Source organism: Molossus molossus, unplaced genomic scaffold, assembly GCF_014108415.1.
Source record: "Molossus molossus isolate mMolMol1 unplaced genomic scaffold, mMolMol1.p scaffold_m16_p_1, whole genome shotgun sequence".
In the NCBI taxonomy this organism is placed as follows: Eukaryota; Metazoa; Chordata; class Mammalia; order Chiroptera; family Molossidae; genus Molossus; species Molossus molossus.
Genome location: NW_023425344.1, coordinates 21,976,702 through 21,996,587, shown reverse-complemented (window position 1 = coordinate 21,996,587; position 19,886 = coordinate 21,976,702). Strand labels below are relative to the sequence as shown.

Genomic DNA, 19,886 nt, shown 5'->3' with positions numbered 1-19,886 from the left:
ATAATGTTTATTTATATAAATTATTATATATTATATTCATATATATATATATATTTAGCAGTTCATACTGAACTACATTGCCTCCCCTTCCAAAACTGATATTTTGAAATGCAGATACTCTTTGCATTTTTGAATAGGCTTATCCAACTTAAATTTGCTTGAAATACAATGGGAGGCCGGTTTTCATTTAACACAAACCATAATTTAAGCTTCCAAAGAAAAACCTGGCTCTTATTGCAGTAATTTTGGATTAGAAATGGTACAATATGTACAGAAACAAGAAAAGGAAAACCTATAGAGAATTTCAGACCCTCTCAACAGAAATGGAAAGGAATGTAAATTTATGAAAGTCAGTAATATTACAAACAGTGAAAGCTATTCATGTAAACCATACAAAATACAATGCAGAACTGTGAACAAGAATATGACATTAAGCAATAAAAAAGAAAAAATAATCAGAGACATGATAGATAGAGCATAGATGATATTTAGAAAACTTTTATCATTTGTCTAATATTATGCCAAAAATCTTGCCTATAGAATTGCATGTAAGACTTGTAACCACCTTACTAGCTAAGTTACATTATTATCCAATTTCGTAAGTAAAGAAAACTGAGCTCTGGAAAGAGTAAGTACTTTCTGGTTACAGAGCTAACAAAGGGAGGGCTGTGTCATGTCTTAGCATCATTATAAATTCTATATTTCTGACAACCAAATTATACTTCTTCTCAGTAAATATGCGAGTATAGCAATACTTTTTCCTCTATAGATCACATTGGTGTGTCTGTCTAGCATATATTTGTATATTCATTTACCCATAAAATTTTATTTACTTTAATTTTTAATTTTTAACACTGTTCTAGGATAGAATGGTCCACCTGAGTAGCTTCTGAGGCTAATACATTTCTATCATGACAATTACTTTAGCAAACCTGGTTCCCTTTATTTAGGCAATAGCACGAACAGTTCGTGATGGAGTTTGCACTCTGCCCCAAATTTTAATGCTTCAGAGATTTTAGGACTAAAGTCAAATATTATAATTCGAGTATTCTTGTGCTACAAAATTTTACCATTGTACATATCAGCCAAACTGTTTTCAGAAACCATTTTCATTTCTCCATCTCAATTAATGTTAATCACAGTGATTATGCTAATCTAGGTTGTGTACAGTATACAAGAAATAACAAGGAAAACCATTTTAGACTGAACAGCCAAAACAAGATTCACAGTAGACACAAATACTTGAATTGTAAATGATGTGAAGCTTGTCATGTGCTGAATAAACAATAAACTTATTTAATATCGAAGAACAGGCAACATTTTCTACTGAGCATGGCACACCATAGTGTTTATCTCTTGATATGTATGCTTTCTCATTATTTCTGCCCTTTGTGGATTTTCACATTATTCTGAAATAATATATTAATCTAAAAAATGGTAACAGTTTTGTCTAAAGAGACTTTCAGGTTTATTTCCACCAAAAATACTGTCTGACTCTCCATTGTGTGATATAACACAGGATGATGGTGAGTACCACACGTATGACCTTTGGGAAACTAAAAACATGGCCCTCTACCAGTGTTTGGTAGCAAAAGGTAAAAAAAAAAAAAAAATGGCAGCTGTAAAAAATTAGAGCCTGAGAAAAATGTTCTTCCTTATATACGCTTATCAACTATTCTCCCTTATTTATTTATTTATTTATTTATTTATTTATTTATTTTATTTATTTTCATCCTCACCCGAGGATATTTTTCCATTTTTTTGTACAGATAGAGTGGGAGGGAGAGAGAGGAAGGGAGAAAGAGAGAGAAACATCGACGTGAAGGGACACATCGAGTGGCTGCCACCCGCACTACCAACCAGGGCCGGGGACAAACTGCAACCAAATTACTTGACCTTAGCGGGAACCGAACCCGGGTCTCTCCAGACCGCAGGCCGATGCTCTAACCGCTGAGCCAAACTGGCCAGGGCTATTCTCCCATATTTAAAACCAATTGGAAAAATGTAATGAAAGTTCTACCATAAAAAAAAAAAAAAAATGACTATATATGACAGCCTATATGATTCAATCTATTTTCACACCATTATCTACACTCATAAACCCACCCACGGGAGACATAACATCTACCCAGTTCAGGAACTTCAGGCTGAGTAAAAAGGAGTGATTCCTTGTACAATCATGCAGAGGAAAAACAAAGGAACAAACAAAGAAACAAATCTCCATTTTTACTTAAAATTTTGATATTTTGCTTTATAATTTGCTTTCCAATATGATTTATCTTGATTACTAAGTAATTTAGTCTCCTTAAGCGCCGTGCCTGCAGTATGCATCCCACTCACTACAATTTATCCCAGCCTTATTCTCTACACGTCTGTCTTAATTTTATATGCAAAGATTGATTGGAAAGTCCAGCAATGCCCAATGGCATTCTCAACAAAGCTGATGCACGAGGAAACATTGTGGTAGGTCCTTTGAAAAAAGCTCCAAGAGAAGAAAGAAGAAAGAAAGAAAGAAAGAAAGAAAGGAAGGAAGGAAGGAAGGAAGGAAGGAAGGAAGGAAGGAAGGAAGGAAGGAAGGAAGGGAGAGAGAGAGAAAGAAAGAAACAGAGAGAAAGAGAAAGAAAGAAAGAAAGAAAGAAAGAAAGAAAGAAAGAAAGAAAGAAAGAAAGAAAGAAAGAAAGAAAGAAAGAAAGAAAGAAAGAAAGAAAGAAAGAAAGAAAGGAAGGAAGGAAGGAAGAAAGAGAAATTAAAAACAAGCAATTACCTGAACCAAGGGTTTTCTTAAAACAGTGGAATAGTACCAGAGAGGGGAGATAACTGTCCTATTTTCAAGGGCTTAGCCAGCGCACGTGGGTGGAGGTGTCTAGTCCTCTCTTGTACCTGCTAAGACTTTTTAAAAGTAAAACATTTGGCTACTAGAAAATGAAAGCGAAATATTAAGCAAATGTATTTGAACTATCATATCGAAATATGTGTTGTTTTCTTCAAAGTGCTCATCCTATTTATTTTATAATCTCACTGAAGTTCCCACCAGCGTTTGAAATGCATTCCTGTGACTTGCACTTGACTCCACCACGAGCCGGAGGAGTGAAGCCGTCTTGCTAATTCAGAGGCACAACACATTTTGTCTCAAAATAATTTTCCAATTTAAGTGCTTAACACTTACAGGGGATGGATTTCGACTATTACTAGAAACCAAGTCTACTTGCTAAGAATGGCCACATGCCAAGATTAATTGAATTTAAACGAGTTGAGCAAGCTTCAAAGGATATTTCAAAAGAAGAAATTAGGAAATATATATGAATTTTGAAGTAAGAGAACCGGTGTCAGCTTTTAAGAAACTAGTTCACAGTTGTCTATAAGTGTCCAAATAGGTTTGGCAAAAAATAGGTGAAATTATTTCATCATTGTAACTTGCACATTATTTGCAGCTTACATGCTCCAACAATTTATAGATTGGTAGTTATGCTGGATTTTTACAGTAAAATCATAAAGTAAAAAAACCAAACAAAACCTATGTATATTCACAAATAGTCAATAATACCCTTGAAAATCCCTAGACATTTCCTCTTATGAAGTTAAAATCAGCATGCAGTTGAAGATACATGAACTATCAGCAGAATAAATTGTGATGTCTTCAATTTGAACGCTACGTAAAGTAGCTGGATTAGATTTAGGAGCCACACTGTCAGAAATAGGTATCTCTAAAAACTAGAAAACCACTCAGTATGGTGATCGGTTCACACCGTTAGACATGCATAGAAACAAGTAATGGGCCAAGTAATGAGAAAGTGACTACATTCTAATATTTCAAGGTAATTCTGGAATATTTACTTATTGAATTAAATGTTGGGTAAATCAGACTGCACCATTTCAAAGGATTTTTTCTTTATTGCACGTGTGTGTGTGTAAAAAGTATAATTTAATTTTTATAAGTAAAATGCAACTATGATGCAACTTCACTGCATATCACTGACGTCTCATTCAAGGTGCTCTGTAAAAGACAATGTCAGGAGAGTAGGAAGGTAAGCCACAGACTGGAAGAAATTATTTGCAAAGAACATATCTGATGAAAGACTATTGTCTAAAGTATACAAAGAACTCTTAAAGCTCAACAATAAAAAAACAGACAATTAAAAAATGGGCCAAAGACTTCAACGGATATGTTACCAAAGAAGATTAATAGATGGCAAGTAAGCCTCTGAAAAGATGCTCCACATGGTGTCAACAGGGAAGTAGTATTGAAAGAAGATATCACAACACATGGATTAAAATGGCTGTAGCAGAGCAATGAGAACACTAAATGTGGGCAAGGATGTGGAGAAAAAGACATTCTCATTCATTATTGATGGGATTGCAAAGTAGTACAGCTACTTTGGAAAAAAAAAAATTGGCAGTTTTTTACAAAACTAAATATACCCTTATCATACAATCTATCAATCATACTCCTTAGTATTTACCCAAAGAAATTGAAAACTTATGTCCACACAACAATCTGCACACACATGTTTATAGCAGTTGTATCCATAATTGCCAAAACTTTGAAGCAACCAAGATGTTCTTCAGTCGGTGAGTGCATAAACTGTGACCTATCCAGATCATGAAACATTATTCAGTGCTAGAAAGATATGACCTATGAAGTCATGCAAAGGCATAGAGGAACATTAAATGCAAGTTACTAAGTGAAAGAAGCCAATCTAAATGCCACATACTGTATGACTGCATTTATAAGACAGTCTGGAAAAGGCAAAACTATGGATATAGTGAAAAATTAGTGGTTTAAAATTAGAGGAGTTAAACGACAAATAATGTACATGGTTTATTATGGCGAGGGGGGGGAGAGACCAATAGGCAGAGCACAGAGCAGTATAAGGACAGTGAAATATTCTGTATGATACCGTAATGATGGACGCATGCCACAAAATGTCCAACACAAAAGTAAACCTTAGGGTCAACTATGGACTTTGGGTGATTATGATGTGTCAGTGTAGGTTCACCAACTGTAACAAATGAACCACTCTGGTGGGGATGTTGATAATGGGACAGGCTATAATTTTGTGGGGGCAAGTAGTAATAGGAGATTTCTGTACCTTTCCTGGATACAGAAAAATACAGAAGTTTTATGAAGCAAAAAATGCTCTAAAAATGTCCTAATTTTTAAAAAGTACATGAATGTGCAATATATAAAATAAAAGGAAAAAAATTCCTTACCGCTTTTTACTTGAGTAGCTCAAATAGACAGCATTCTAAATTTTACTCATGTAAAAATTAAAGATAAAACAATGTAAGATTAAAGTGAAATTATATGTATAATATATGTTTTGTACATGTTATGTATAATGTATATGCTAAAGTGTATTTTTAAGTATTTTAAAGGCCATTTTCATTTGAAGGAGTTATAAATTCAATATACTAATTTGAATTATAACATACATATAAACAGTTTTCTAAAGTTTTCTCTAAGTAATTCATTATAGTATAATAAAAACACACATATATCTAATTTTTACCTGAAAACAATTTGTTAGCTGTACGGATTCTACCTCCATTGTAGACAGCCTATAATTCCCAGCACACTAACATCAAATCACAAAATGAAATCAGAAATCTAGGATGATGTTCTTCTTATCAAATTACATTTTCATTGTGTTTTCATTCACTTTTCTTAGATTCTTCCTTTTCACACGTTTGCTTTGTGCAATATTCTATGAAGCTGAATCTGGAACTGATGATCTGTGATATATTATTAATTATGGATTGTTTTAACGGTAAAGACCTGTGTCTTTGAAAGGATCCAGATCTGGCTTCTGCAGCAGTTGTGGCAACATTGTTCACCAGTTTCGTGTAACAATAAAGGATATAACACAATTATTCAAGTTTCAGGAACACTACGACTTTATCAATCAATCAAGCAGTTGTCAGTTTCCTACGCACCTCACCCCACCTCCTATGGGCACTGTGGGAGAAGAGGAAGGTATTGATGACAGTCTCTATTTCAAGTTGCTCTCAATATTTCTGATATAAAAAGGGTCTTCTCTGACCTTCACTTCTCCTCCCTTCAAATACCTTTACATGCCTTTACGTTCAGCTCTACCCAGAATGGCTTCTATGATCTGCCCATGCTGTGAGTCACCAAATTGGTCCCCAGAAGCCAAGTCTATACCTGAGGCTTTGAACTCTGAGGCAGGCAGATGAGTCAAGCTTAGCCAGTGAGAGATTCTTTCTTTGGGCTTTAGAATTGAAGAAAGGAAATACCAGTCTTATCTGGGGTCAGTCTCTTAGCAGTAGACATGTAAAAGCGCACAATGAGCCACATGGCTCCCTATGAACTGAGAAGCAAAGAGGAGAGGGGATGCTGTGTGGGAGGGAGGAAGAGAGAGAGAGAGGGAGGGAGAGAAAGAGAGAGGGAGAGAGAGAGAGAAAGAGATTTTAGTTCTGGAAGTCTCCCAATTTCCTTTTGCAGTCCACTGCCTTCCTTGAGTTCCAAAAAACACACCTACATCCTTAGAAGAAATTCAAATTCTCATTTGTGGCTTAATCTAGCTCTTCTGTATTTATTATTTGTAACAAAAAATGTTCTAATTTATGTACAGCTACCTTTGATAGTTCCAATCAAGTAAGTAGATTTGTGCAAAATAGAAAAGGCATTTAAGTAAATACTTAAAAACACGTGACTGCCCACATACCAGTTCTCATCAATATCCAGATATGTCTGGGATTAAGAGACACATTCCATTCCAGAACCCCTGGGGAGCACGGCACATTCTTCAGCCAACTCTAAGTCAGAGATCAAAGCCAGGAGTTTTCTTGAGGCGGTAGATATGCCAGGTGATTTTTATAAGGCTCAAACTCAAGATTATTGGTCTGTTTATATGCATTTCCTGAACTTTTTTTGGCCCTTCGGGGTATGTTTAATATAATAAATCAAAACAATTCTTTGCTCCAAGAACAGGGTTGGATGAATGTCTTTTATTAAATTCCAATCCTGGGTGAGCTAAGGAAAAAACTTCAGATCAAAATTAAAAGCTGAATAGGATTCATAAGGGAAAATATATACAGTAAAACACTTTGCTATTAGCTTTTTTGCCAATTGGAAATCTCAAAAATGCTGCATTCCTAACATATCCCGTGCACATCTGGTTTCTAACAATCAAAGAGATCGACAGCAGTGTTAAGACACTTAGAAGGATGCCTGACAAAGGCAAAGTCAAAATGATGTCTGGTTGCTTAACCTAATTAGCTACTTGTAGAAGGAAAAATAAATTCCTTTAGGAAATGCTATGCAGTCTACGGCAGAACACTTCAAAAGTCCAGAGGAAAGAATAGGTGTTTTTAGTGTAGAGGTTGGTTAGAAATGTAAGAAATTGTAAATGTTTCTCAAAAGAGAAAGAATGAGAAAATGTCCAAGGAAATCATTTATAATCAGGTCAGAGGCCTTGTGAATTGAGTGCCTGCTCACCGGCAGGCCTTGGAGATTCTAGCCATTGGTTTAAAATGTGAGAATGGTTGTCTGGCCTTTTTTGTTAAAGTTTTTTTTTTGTTTTGTTTTGTTTTTTGATTGATTGATTTTTAGAGAGAGAGAAAGGAAGAGGGAAAGAGAGAGAAACATTGATGTAAGAGTGAAATATGGATCAGCTGCCTCCTGCATGCCCCCATCGGGGATTGAGCCCCAAATCTGAGCATGTGCCCTGACAGAGAGTCAAACCAGCAACTTCCAGGTTCGTGAGACATTGGCCAACCAGCTGTGTCACACCAGCCAGGGCTTCTCTGGTCTTTTTGGTGGCTCCATCTCAGAAGTGGCATAATCAAGGAGGAAAGAACAATGTGACCTCACCAAGGTATGATGGAGGAGAGAGATTGGATTTCAAACCCAGTTATGGCTTCAATTTATCCTCTGTGAATAGATCAGGGACAGTATGTAAAGAATCAATATTCTCATGAACTTTTTTTTTTTAATCCTCACCTGAGGATATTTTTCCATTTATCTTCAGATAGAGTGGAAAGGAAGGAGGGAGGGAGAAAGAGAGAGAGAAAGAGAGAGAAACATCGATGGGAGAGAGACACATCAACTGGTTGCCTCCCAAACAACCCCAATCAGAGCCATGGACAAACTGCCACCAAGTTATGTGCCCTTGACCGAAATCAAACCTGTAACCCTTTGGTCCATAGGCCAATGATCTAACCACTGAACCAAACATGCCAGGGCTATTTTAATAAACTTTTAAATCTCTTTGTTAATTTTGTTATTAACTATATTTTTCTCACGTAAAATATATCCAATAGACCCTTCTGAGAAAAAAGATCTTCATGGTTGTGCTCAAGTGTTCATGCTGTGAGTCAAAGAAGTAAGAACTAGGGAGTCTGAATTCCACCAGGAGAAAAGTCAGGTGAGAAGTTCTGGGACATATCTAGGTGGAAGTAGCTATCAGTGGGAAAGGAAAAAGGCAGGGTGATAAGGGTTTTATAGTTTGTATGAATCAAAAAGTAACCATGATTAGCAGAAAGACCCATGTGTAGTGAAGACCAGATATTGAGCTTAAAGAGCCACTGTTGTTTATCAAGACTGAGCTTGATCAGGCTTTGGATCAAGTCCATCTCTCAAGGCTTCTGCTGACCACTGTCCAGTTGTGTGACATTGGTGAAGTTACTTACCCACTTTGTGCCTTATTTTCCTCACTCACAATAGTCGATCAAATAACACCAAATTAATAGGAGTTGGAGAGTTTAACGACATAATTGATGAAAAAATTTTAGCATACTGCCTATTAAATAATAGGAATCAATGAAAAGTTACCTCTGCAATGGAAAATTTGCAAAATTAACTCATTGTTTGAACAAATATCTAATGAGTCACTATGGGAATAAACATGTTTGTAGTCCAAGGGATATAAAGATGAAAATAAATGACAAAAACCTCAATTAATTATAAGAACATATATGTAAAAAAAAAAAAATTATTCCTAGAGAAATGACTAACTCTAGTATTGAGGCAGAAAATACATAAGATGATCCCGAGTTACTTTGTAGTGCCAGAGAGTGAGTAAGGGCAAGGGGGTAGAATTGATGAGGGTACGGGGGTAAATTAAATGGTAGTAGGGACCAAGTGAAATGCTCCCAATCAACAAAGCTGTAACAATTGGAGCAACAAAATAACTAAAGTAGTATTGGATTATAACCCAAGGTACAAAATAAATAGCCATGAATCCATATTGAGATAAATAAATGATTAAATAAGAAAGAAAGATAAATTTTCTATGCATATGAATTCCAGATAATTTATGTAGGTACTCCTCTCCCAAGATTGTGGAGCATAAGTACTTATTACTTAAGTGTGAGCTGTGCCTAGCCACTTTCTCCCAAAAAGGACAGTGTAGAAGAAAGAATAACTTTATAATGTAGGAACCTGACAAACGCTACATCAGCCTGGTGTTCAAAGGTGACATCAACAATGACATCATGCTGATAGCATGCACTCTAGATATGATGTGATGCAAATAATTCCCCTCCATGGTCTTCCTCCAAAACTGTTTTACTTTTCTCTAATCAAGGGAGAAATATCAGGCAAATCCCAACTGATGGACATTTTACAAAATACCTGACCAGACCTCCTTAAGAATTTAAGACCATCAAAAATAGGGAATGAGAAACTTTCACTGCCAAAGGAGCCCAAGGAAACACTAGGACTAAGTGGAGTGTGGTTTCCCAGATGGGATCCTGAAATGGAAAAAGGACATTAGGTAAAAACAAAGAAAACTGAATAAAATACGGACTTTGGTTAATAACAATGTCTTCATATTGGTTCATTAATCATGACTTATCTATTATACTAATAATAGGGGGGACTGGGTGTGAGACTGTAATCTCTGTACTGTCTTCACAGTTGTTCTGTAAAACTAGAAATATTCTAGAATAAAAAGTTGAACAATATCACAAAACAGTGAGGTAAGTGTCGTCCTTCTATATTACGAACATCCCGAGGGCAAGAGCACTGTTAACATGTATCTCCCATCTCCTTACATCAACATCTAGCTAAGTCTCTAGAACAAATTTGTATCTGGACAAGTTCATTGAACAAATGAATGGCTGTAGGAAAATATGGAATTATCAAGGTAGTCCTAAATTTGAAGTGTTAAATTATGCCTGGGAGTTTTAGAAAAACTTTTATAAAATGGTAGCCAGTAATTTACAAGGGTAACTGTTATGTATGAAGTATACTGCAGAAAGAGCAGAACACGCCTAACCATGTACGTATTGTCTCTTCCTACTTTAAAATGGCATCATGGCACATTAACAGTTAACTCTCCCAATCTCATCTTAAACTTATTACCTGCTGTTAGTACAGTCCAGACATAATGGTCCTCAATTCAATTTGTTCCTTTAATGGGTCAATTTCCTTCTTGCTTCAAGATCTCGACCCATTATATCCCCTATCTCCTTGCATGCTTTTTCCCACCCTTACCTGATCAGTTCTCATTCTGTCTTCTAATCTCTGATTAGCTGTCACTTTGATTTCCTACCTCCTTGGACCAGGCTAGGTTTTTGTTGTTTTTTCAAACCATTTTATATCATCCTCTATTTTGTTTTTCTTGCCGTATCTCTTATCATCATTGCAAATACAGACACACACATACATTTAATGACTTCAAATTCTACAAAAAAAAAAAAAAGTTACGAGTTTTGTTCACATTTACATGTCCTGCATCTGGAGGACACTATATACACTAATTATATGAGTTAGAGTATAAAAAACACATTACTTGAATAAAAGGAAAAGTTTTAAAATTTTTTTAAAAATGGTAGACAAATAAAAATTTTTCTACATATCCAAACCTCCCAAAGCATCCCCCCCTCCCCAGTGGTTTTCTTAACTCACCTTCTAGCTCTTTAACATAGCTTCAGGTCTTCCTATCACTCAGCTTACTCCAAAATAACATACTTTGCAATTATCCTTAGTATTACCTTTTTATATATAATTTGTTACCAGTCTGTAAGTTGCTTAATATGTGAAAGTTATTATAGGTCACATATAATAATTCTTTATGTGAACTGGGAATACATATACACATAGAAAGAAATATAAAGGAGATATTCTCGACTGACTTTGCAGCCTACTTTAAATTTACTTTAATTTAAAGGACTCCACGAAACACAAAAGCTATGTTTTTCAGCTCCATGTGGACATACTGCACTACATGAAATATTTGGCTTGGTTCAGTGTCTGAATCCCAAAATATCTCCTTATGTTATGACTGCTGCTATCTCTCACAAAATTAGCTGAACTGTGGAGATAAGAATGTTCTCATGTTTCACACAAGACATGCAAGCCCACATATACGCATACACGAGGGAATGAAGGAAGAGGAGTAGACACAAATGGATGCTTTTCTAACGTGGTGCACAAAAGCCATTTTGCTCATAAACCTTCTGCTGTCTATCTACAGAGCACTGGGACCCAGTCACAGCATCCTCCTGAAATTTACCCAGTGCTAACAGAATTAATTTATCCTTGCTAAATCCATTTAAAAAAAGAAGAAAAAGAAAGAAAAAAATCTCCACGAAACATCTAAGTCAGGTAAAATGTATTAATATATGTTAGCTTTTTTTTTTTAACCATGAAAAACTCAGATGTTTTACTTTGCAGGGCGTCATTAGCCCTATGAGAAAATAGGGTTTGGGAACTCACAGTGAAGGCATGAAGAGAGGATGTAGTAAAGAGCCTATGGAAAACAAAATGGTTTACTTAGATCTTATGCTGATTTTGTGTTGTCAGAGCCCCCTTCAAGTAAATCTAATTGCTTTGGTTATGAAGAAGGGCGTGTGTACTCTCAGGAATAACTTCATAGAACATAAAAAGACCCTAAGGTCAGATATGTTTTAGTTCATTTACAATTCAAGGGAGCTTCTAGAAAAAAAAAAAAAACAACCTGTGGATTTACCTGGACAAGTAGCACAGGGAAGTGACCAGAGGACTTTAGGGGAACCCCTTCCCTTTGTTATTGATAAACACCCATTCTGCAACTAAGAACAAAGAGAAACATTAAAACAACACAATTTAGTTTTGGAATTTGAGATAAATGCCCCTATTTGCTTATATAATATATTGCACTGTTTAAGGTAGCAAAAGTTTAAGTAAAGTGAAGATATTAGATACAATTAGCTTACAATTTCATTCTGATAAAATAATTCTTAAATCCATAATTCATGTCAATCTATAAAATCCTGGGTAAATTTTGGCTTTTTGCAAATTTTTCACAATGGGTACTTGAAGAATTGTCTTCTGAAGATGGGTTGCGAATCAATTTTTAAGAGTTACAATATACTTACCTCAAAAATGACACCAAGACAAATATTCACAGAGGTGTTATTCTAGTCTAGGAGCCCTCCTGGGACAGGAAAATACAAATGCAGTCACTTACCTATAGGAGACTAAATTAAGTAAGATGGATACATGCATTCCATCACTAAGATGTAGTGAGTTAAGTATTATAACCAAAATATGCAGATTATACTTTAGGAACATAGATATAAGAGCAATTAATTCTTTACTACTAGTTAAGGGTAGTTTCTGAGAGATGTCCCTTAAATTGGGCCATTAAAAGAAGGCAGATGGCTTCTAAAATTAGTGTCATACAATATACAATATTTGTTCCAGGAGGATGTCCAGGAATTATTTGGTCCATCCAAATCATACCCTTCTCTATTCTTGATATGCAGTGAAATTTTATTTCTTTTTAAAATATCTGTTTTTCACCCTGGCCGGTTTGGCTCAGCGGTTAGAGCGTTGGCCTGCGGTCCGGAGAGACCCGGGTTCGGTTCCCGCTAAGGGCACGTACTTCGGTTGCAGTTTGTCCCCGGCCCTGGTCGTGCGGGTGGCAGCCACTCGATGTGTCCCTTCACGTCGATGTTTCTCTCTCTCTCTCCCTCCCACTCTATCTGTACAAAAAATGGAAAGATATCCTCAGGTGAGGATTAAAAAAAAAAGAAAATCTGTTTTTCTAACTAATTTATTGAGATGTAATTTAAAAATAACATTGTGTAAGTTTAAGGTGTTCAAGATGTTGATCTGATATATTTAATATTGCAATATAATTGCCACCACATAGGCAACTTTAGCCATGTGTCAAAAGAAGAGACCTCCAGAGTCTGAAATATGTCTTAATTTATATAGGTTTCACTTGATTTTTATGGTCACGTTTGCTTTTATCTGAATGCACCATCATTTGAAAAGATGTTTATCCTCAAAATAGAATCGTACAAAAACACAGCATCACAAAGAATGTGAACAATGCTCTCACTCATCAAAACACTTTAAAGAAGCTGTCAATAAAGTTGTGAAAGAATGGATCAAAATATAGATTATGTAATTTAATCTCTCCGAAAAGCATGCAGGTGAAGTATTTGCATTGACCAATAAACCTGAAGTTGAAACATATATTTTAATGTATGGTAAAAGTTATTAAAGATTGTGCTTTAATTCTAACTCCAAGTTACGCATCTCAGATTAACTACATTATAAAAGAATGAAATAGACAGTCTCAGATGACTCAAACTGATTCCCCGGGCAACGATTAAAAAGAGTAAAGAGATGCTTTTGTTAATCAAGTGTGGGCGGTCTAGGTTGGAGGCTAAGCCAATGGAAATAAAAGGAAACAGAAAGAAGACAAAGAGAAAGTGGTAACTGAAGAGCGAAGATGATAAAATGATAATAACTAACGTTTAGCAAGAACTCTTTAGATGCCATATACCTCTTTATATTCTTTTTTTTTTTTTTTTTTATCCTCACCCGAGGACATTTTCCCATTTTTTTGTTCAGGTAGAGTGGGAGGGAGAGAGAGGAACAGAGAGAGAGAGAGAGACATCGATGTGAAAGGAACACATCGAGTGGCTGCCACCCGCACGACTGACCAGGGCCAGGGACAAACTGCAACCGAGGTACATGCCCTTAGCGGGAACCGAACCCGGGTCTCTTTGGACCACAGGTTGATGCTCTAACCTCTGAGCCAAACCGACCAGGGCCCTCTTTATATTCTTTACAACTCTCCCAACAATCACAAGTAGATAAAATGTCCACATTGCGGACCAAGAGAAAAGTGAGTTTTCAGTAGGTAGAACAACTTGGCTCAGGCCCCAACCAGTGAGCAGAGGAGCTGGGCTTCATTACCATGCTTCTCACCAGCCATCACTACCCCATTTAGAAGACTATATCTATCTGCTGTCGCTACAATATCATTTGGGGTTTAACTTCTGTGTAAGAAAACTGAGAATTATGAGCAGTATGAGAGCACATTTAAGTTGGTTGATTGCAATGAAAAATGTGGAAAACCCTGTGATTTGCATATATTAAAGACTTTCTGAAAAATGCTGAGTCTGCAGCGTCCAATTTTTACAGTGAAAGAGATTTTCTCTTGCTCTCATGCTCTAGTTTTCTCATTGACTGCATCCAGTGTCAGAAGCCAGAGGAGCAGATACATGGCAGTGTGCTGTTTCTATTTTATCTCATATAAAACACACACACACAAGTGCACACACACTTACACTTTTTAAACTACTGGATTTAAAAAGCAACTGAGCATAGTGGTCTCTAACTCCGGACACCAGCTTTAATCTAGAAACTCCTTTCCTTTGATGTGTGGAGAAACTGCACCACACTTAACAAGCTGTGGTTGAACTTCATTACTTTTGTACAGTTCATTAGCTTAGATAAATTTAAAAGAAAATAATCTGTGCATGCATTATAGCCCTATCCAAAAGATATCAATCTCTTGAACTGAACATCTACTTATAAGATTTTACTGCCCTTATATTGAATGAAGAAGAAGTCAAATTGTTTTTATTTTTTGAGAGAGAAAATTATTTCAGATGATATATTTGGATATCTAATTGAAATGCTTATATACCTTACCTAATAAAACTAGACACTCATTGAAAATAACAGGATATCTAGTGCATGTATTTATAAATAGCTCAGATGAAATGTCTGGAAACCAGAACAAGCAGAATAAATGAATTCTTTTCCTGCATTAACCTTCAAGTCCCTCCACCCACTGCCTCTGCACAGGAAGACCTTGTGTAAAACAAGTCCTGTTCTGGTCAAGCTTTTAAAAAGATCTCTACCGGTGGCCTAGCAAGATAAAACATATGAAGTCCAGAGTCTGATTTTTTTTTTTTTTTTTGACCTGAGTGTTTTGACCACAACCCAGAAGAGCATTAGTCATGCTGAGATTAGATGGGTTTCTTTTTCAAAGGACTTGAAAAATGCCATGAATGCAAAATGGACCCAATGAGCTTGTCTATTACCTTTTTGCTTAAATGTCTCTAATCATAGAAAGAACCTCAATCTTAGAAGACAGGAACTATTTGTAAAAACCCTGAACAACTCTTGCATGAGGCTCTGGGACATGCTCTAATGTTCTTACATAGTTGAATGAGTGGGAATAAGATAATGGAATTTTGACTGGAATACGGAAGAACTCAAACTTGGTATTAAACTCTAACAAGAGCTTCCCTACAGCATAGACAAAAACTTATTAGGTTGAAAACTGCTGTATGCATTGTCTTTCCAGTTCTCATATATGGCTCATGTTTGTTTCTTCAGTTTTTGACTAGTAGGAGCTATAATTTCAGAGCTAATTTAAAAAGAAAGGAGGTAATTGTTCAACAGCAATGATTCCGTATGCACCCATGGACATTACAGATGTCTGTAGATATTTTTGAGAAAAGTGCTTTTGTTAAAAATACATCAGAAATGTTTAGAATGGAGAAATCATTTTGTAAATTTTTTTTTCTAAAATAAGCTAAATTTTCTGAATATGTTCACATTGAAAATTTAAAGGCTATTTATTTAGAGGAAGGGTACATTAGAGAAGAGATTGTTAAAAACATTTCCAATAATACTTTCTGTAAAATGGTTTAAAATCTGTCTTTCTTCCTCTCTCTACCTTCCCTTTTTCTTCCTTCCTTCCTGAAATCAGTTCTACTTCATTTTACCTCAAAGATTGGTTATCCACCAATATTTCAGTCATAGATTGCTCCCTGAGTATTATTTAGGATTCAGAAAAAATAAATAAATAAAAGTATAGCAACCTCTGAAAGAATATAATTGTTTAATCAGCTTATCCTTGCTTCAGATTTTTCTATGTTTAAGTGAGGCCTTCATAATCCCAAAATTGATCTTCTGACACGTATTTCTAAGATTTGAATACTCATATTGATTGACTTTGGTTTAGTTTCTGAAAACCCTGTATCTTGAATTTTTATGAATCTCAGCTTTGAAGTTTGAACTATATCAATTATAAACAGACAAAGAACTTATAATGGACAGACATTCAGTATTTTTAAGTAGGCCGAAAACAGTGGTCGCAGAATCCCTGAATTATTTAAGGCTTCTTGCAAAGACACGGTGCCACACAGCTGCGTTCTCCCTGAAATCTGAAGTACCACCTGATTATTCAAGATAATGAGATGTCTCTGATTTACAGGAGATATTCTTCCAGCGATTTAGAAAGTCTATATCCAGCTTCTGAGACAGTGTGTACAAATAGTCAACTGTCCATCTGTGTCTGAAGGGCTGGAATAAATGTGACTTCACTCATCAATGAGAGCATGATGGTGAAGAGGACAGACTCTTTTTTTCACTTTTGGGTGACCTTGGGCAACTTGCTGAAACTTTGTGTCTCAGTTTCCTTACCTGAAAATGATTCTACAGTGAGATGATTATAGGTAATATTATCATAGAATTATTTTGAAGGTTAAATATTAGTAAAGCTATTAGAATAGTGCCAGGCATATACAAAGTCATATACATGTAAAGAAATAATCAAATAGTCACATGTGCAAACCTCACTTTTCTTTTATTACAGACAGACATACCTGTTAATAAATGGAAACATCAAGAAAAACAAGCTGAAGAAGAAATTTTAACATTAAGGTCAACTAGTCAAGAACAAGGGAGAAACCATATGGGAATTACCGTGAAAAGTCACTTAAAACTCTTCTTGGCAGATTAATTATTATGTTGGCAGTAAGATCATTCACCATGCATTTCTCCCTGAAAAACATGTTAAAGGTAATGGTTGCTTCTGTTTTTTGTTTTTTTCCCCATGCAGACTGGAAGCATTATTCTACCTCGTAGCTTTCCTAGTTAGCTCTAGGTGGAGGAAACCCTATAGATGAGGTATTCTCACTGACCACTACTGCGACACAGGCACAGATAAACAATATTTACACAAAATTTCAAGAGGAAAACTTCTAGTCATTCTTTGTGTAGAAGGAGTCATCTCTGCTTCTTTCCCAGCTCAAAGATGTAAGTGAAATGACCTCTAAACCCGAATTCACTAAAAGATAGACAAGAAGGGCAGATTCAGAAGGAACAAAGCTATGTTGTCTGTTTACATGTTTGTAAGCAATGTTGGCTTTTCTCCCTCTTGATAACTTGCTAAGATCTTTTTCACATTATTTTCAGAGAATAACATGGTTTTCTAGAATTTATTTGTGGATTTTATTACAAAACGGTGGCATTTATATTGTGTTTTCTTAAAAAATTTAGTGGGTGCCCAGCCAGTGTGGCGCAGTGGTTGAGCGTCAACCCATGCACCAAGAGGTCGCTGGTTCCATTCCCAGTCAGGGCACATGCCCAGGTTGTGGGCCTGATCCCCAGTGGGGGGCATGCAGGAGGTGGCCAATCGATGTGCTCTCATCGATGTTTCTTTTTCTCCCTTCCTGTCTCTCTAAAATCAATAAAGAAAAAAAAGTAGATAGTGGGCAAGTAGCTAGGATAATCAACAGTGAACAAAATAGTCTTCTGACTTTAAATCCAATTACATTTGTTTTCTGACCGGTTTTGGCTGGTGTCCTTTGATTTACCTGCATTCCCTGCACATGGACTTCATTAACACTTAAAAACTCTTAGTGTCTTCATCGAATAAGAAAAGTCAGCAAAATGTGAAAAAAACGACCCTTTCTTCTCATTATAACTATCGTGGAGCTCTCATTGACTCAAAGCAATTGTGTAAAAAAGGAAAAAAAGCTCTCTAAACTAGTAAATGTTTCTGAATGTCCTCAGTTCATTGTGTTTAATAAGTGTTATTTATATTGTTGGACCTATAACTCTCTATTGCATTTCATCTTGGTGAAAGGTGAAAATATCAGGAAAATATTATCTACATAAAGTTAAGGCCAGTACAGACACGTTTTTAAATCCAGGCTTCATTTGAAACAATTGATTCATTTTAACTTCAATGGCAGTACGTCATTTCCTGTTAAAGTAAAAGACTTCTTCAAAACTCTTTGTAGAAAATGCAGTATGAATCATTCTAGAGTCTAAGTTCTCCTGCAAATTCACAGTCTCTCAAATATTTAGCTTCTTTCAGTTACTAAAGTGACTAAGACATTCAAGACTAAGTGAAAAGCATGTACTACTGAAAAGTCATCATGTTTCCTTTTAACCTGTCTCAGCAAGCAAAACAGAAAGAAATAAATACAGGAAAAGAAGAGGGAAGGAAGGAGGAAGAACAAAGAGAAAAAAAGAAAGAGGGGAGAGAAAGCAAGGCTCAGGGTGAGTGGGGAAACCCAAAGAAGAAAAGAGAAAATCTTTTATAACATTTTCTTTAACTTATGTATATAAAATTGATTCTGGTTGAGAATGTGAAAAATCTCTGCATTCTTTTTGGTCTCAATTGGCACATTGAATTAAAGAAGATATCTGAATATTTATAACAGATTCTACATTAATGTACATACTATGTAAGATATCAAAAAGCACGTATTTCTCAGTACTCAGAACTCTGGCCTGGAATTTGGCCAGATTAAAGAACTCATGCGCTGGCCAATAGCTCAGTTGGTTAGAGCGCAGTCCCAATACAAGGTTGCTAGTTGGATCCCTGGTCAGGGTACATACAAGTACCAAGTGATGAATGCATAAAAGAGTAGAACAACAAGTCAATGTCTCTCTCTCTCTCTCTCTCTCTCTCTCTCTCTCTCTCTCTCTCTCTCCCCCTCTCCTCTTCTCTCAGTCTAAAATCAATCAAGAAACAAAAATAAAAATTAAAAAAGAACATATGTATCTCTAGAGCAGTGATTTTCAACCAGGAACAATTTTGGCGCTCCCTACTCTGGGCGGAGAGGAACATTTGGCAAGGTCGGGAGACACTTTTTATTGTAATGACTGAGGAGGAGGTGCTACTGGGTAGGATCTACTGGCTAGAAGCCAGGGGTGTTCCTCAGCACCCTGCAGTGCCAAGTCAGCCCATCACCACATGAGTTTGTGGGGGACAAAATGTTAACAGTGTCACTGTTGAGATATCCCACTCCAGAAAGAAACTATTATCTGGTCATTACAATGTGTGCTAAGTTAATAAAGAAAGATGCTCTGCACAAGGTACAAATATTAATCAGATGTGAAAGTCTGCATTGGAAAATGATGGGAGCTGGTGGTGAAAACACAGAAGTGTGGACCTTGAAGCCACTGATGTGGTTGGGGACCCCTGGATCTTTCACTTACTGGATAACTTATTTAACTCATTTGAGACACAATTACCTCATATAAAAATGGAGATAATGGAAGTGAATTTATATATTTATTTAGATACAGTGATGAGATGGTATTAAACAGCCTGCAATGTGCATAGCTGATAAACAGTTGTGGCTATTATTATTGTTGTTATCATTCTTTTTTTCTTAAATTTTTTTTTCTTTATTGATTTTTGAGAATTTTTGAGAGAGAGAGTGAGATAGAAACATCAGTAAGAGAGAACATTGATCAGCTGCCCCCTGTAAGACCCCATTAGGGATTTGGCCCACAACAAGGGCATGTGCCTTGGTGCACGGGTCAATGCTCAACCACTGAACCACACTGGCTGGACTGTTGTTATCATCCTTAAAACATAAAA

The 19,886-nt window shown here is 36.1% G+C and overlaps 1 non-coding gene across 1 annotated transcript; it reads right to left on the bottom strand.

Annotated features, from left to right (window-relative positions):
- Positions 1-852: 852 nt before the first annotated feature.
- On the bottom strand, positions 853-985 carry LOC118622166. Its single transcript, XR_004957979.1, has one exon. It is a non-coding gene; the product is annotated as a small nucleolar RNA SNORA66 (small nucleolar RNA).
- Between the last annotated feature and the right edge of the window lie 18,901 nt (positions 986-19,886).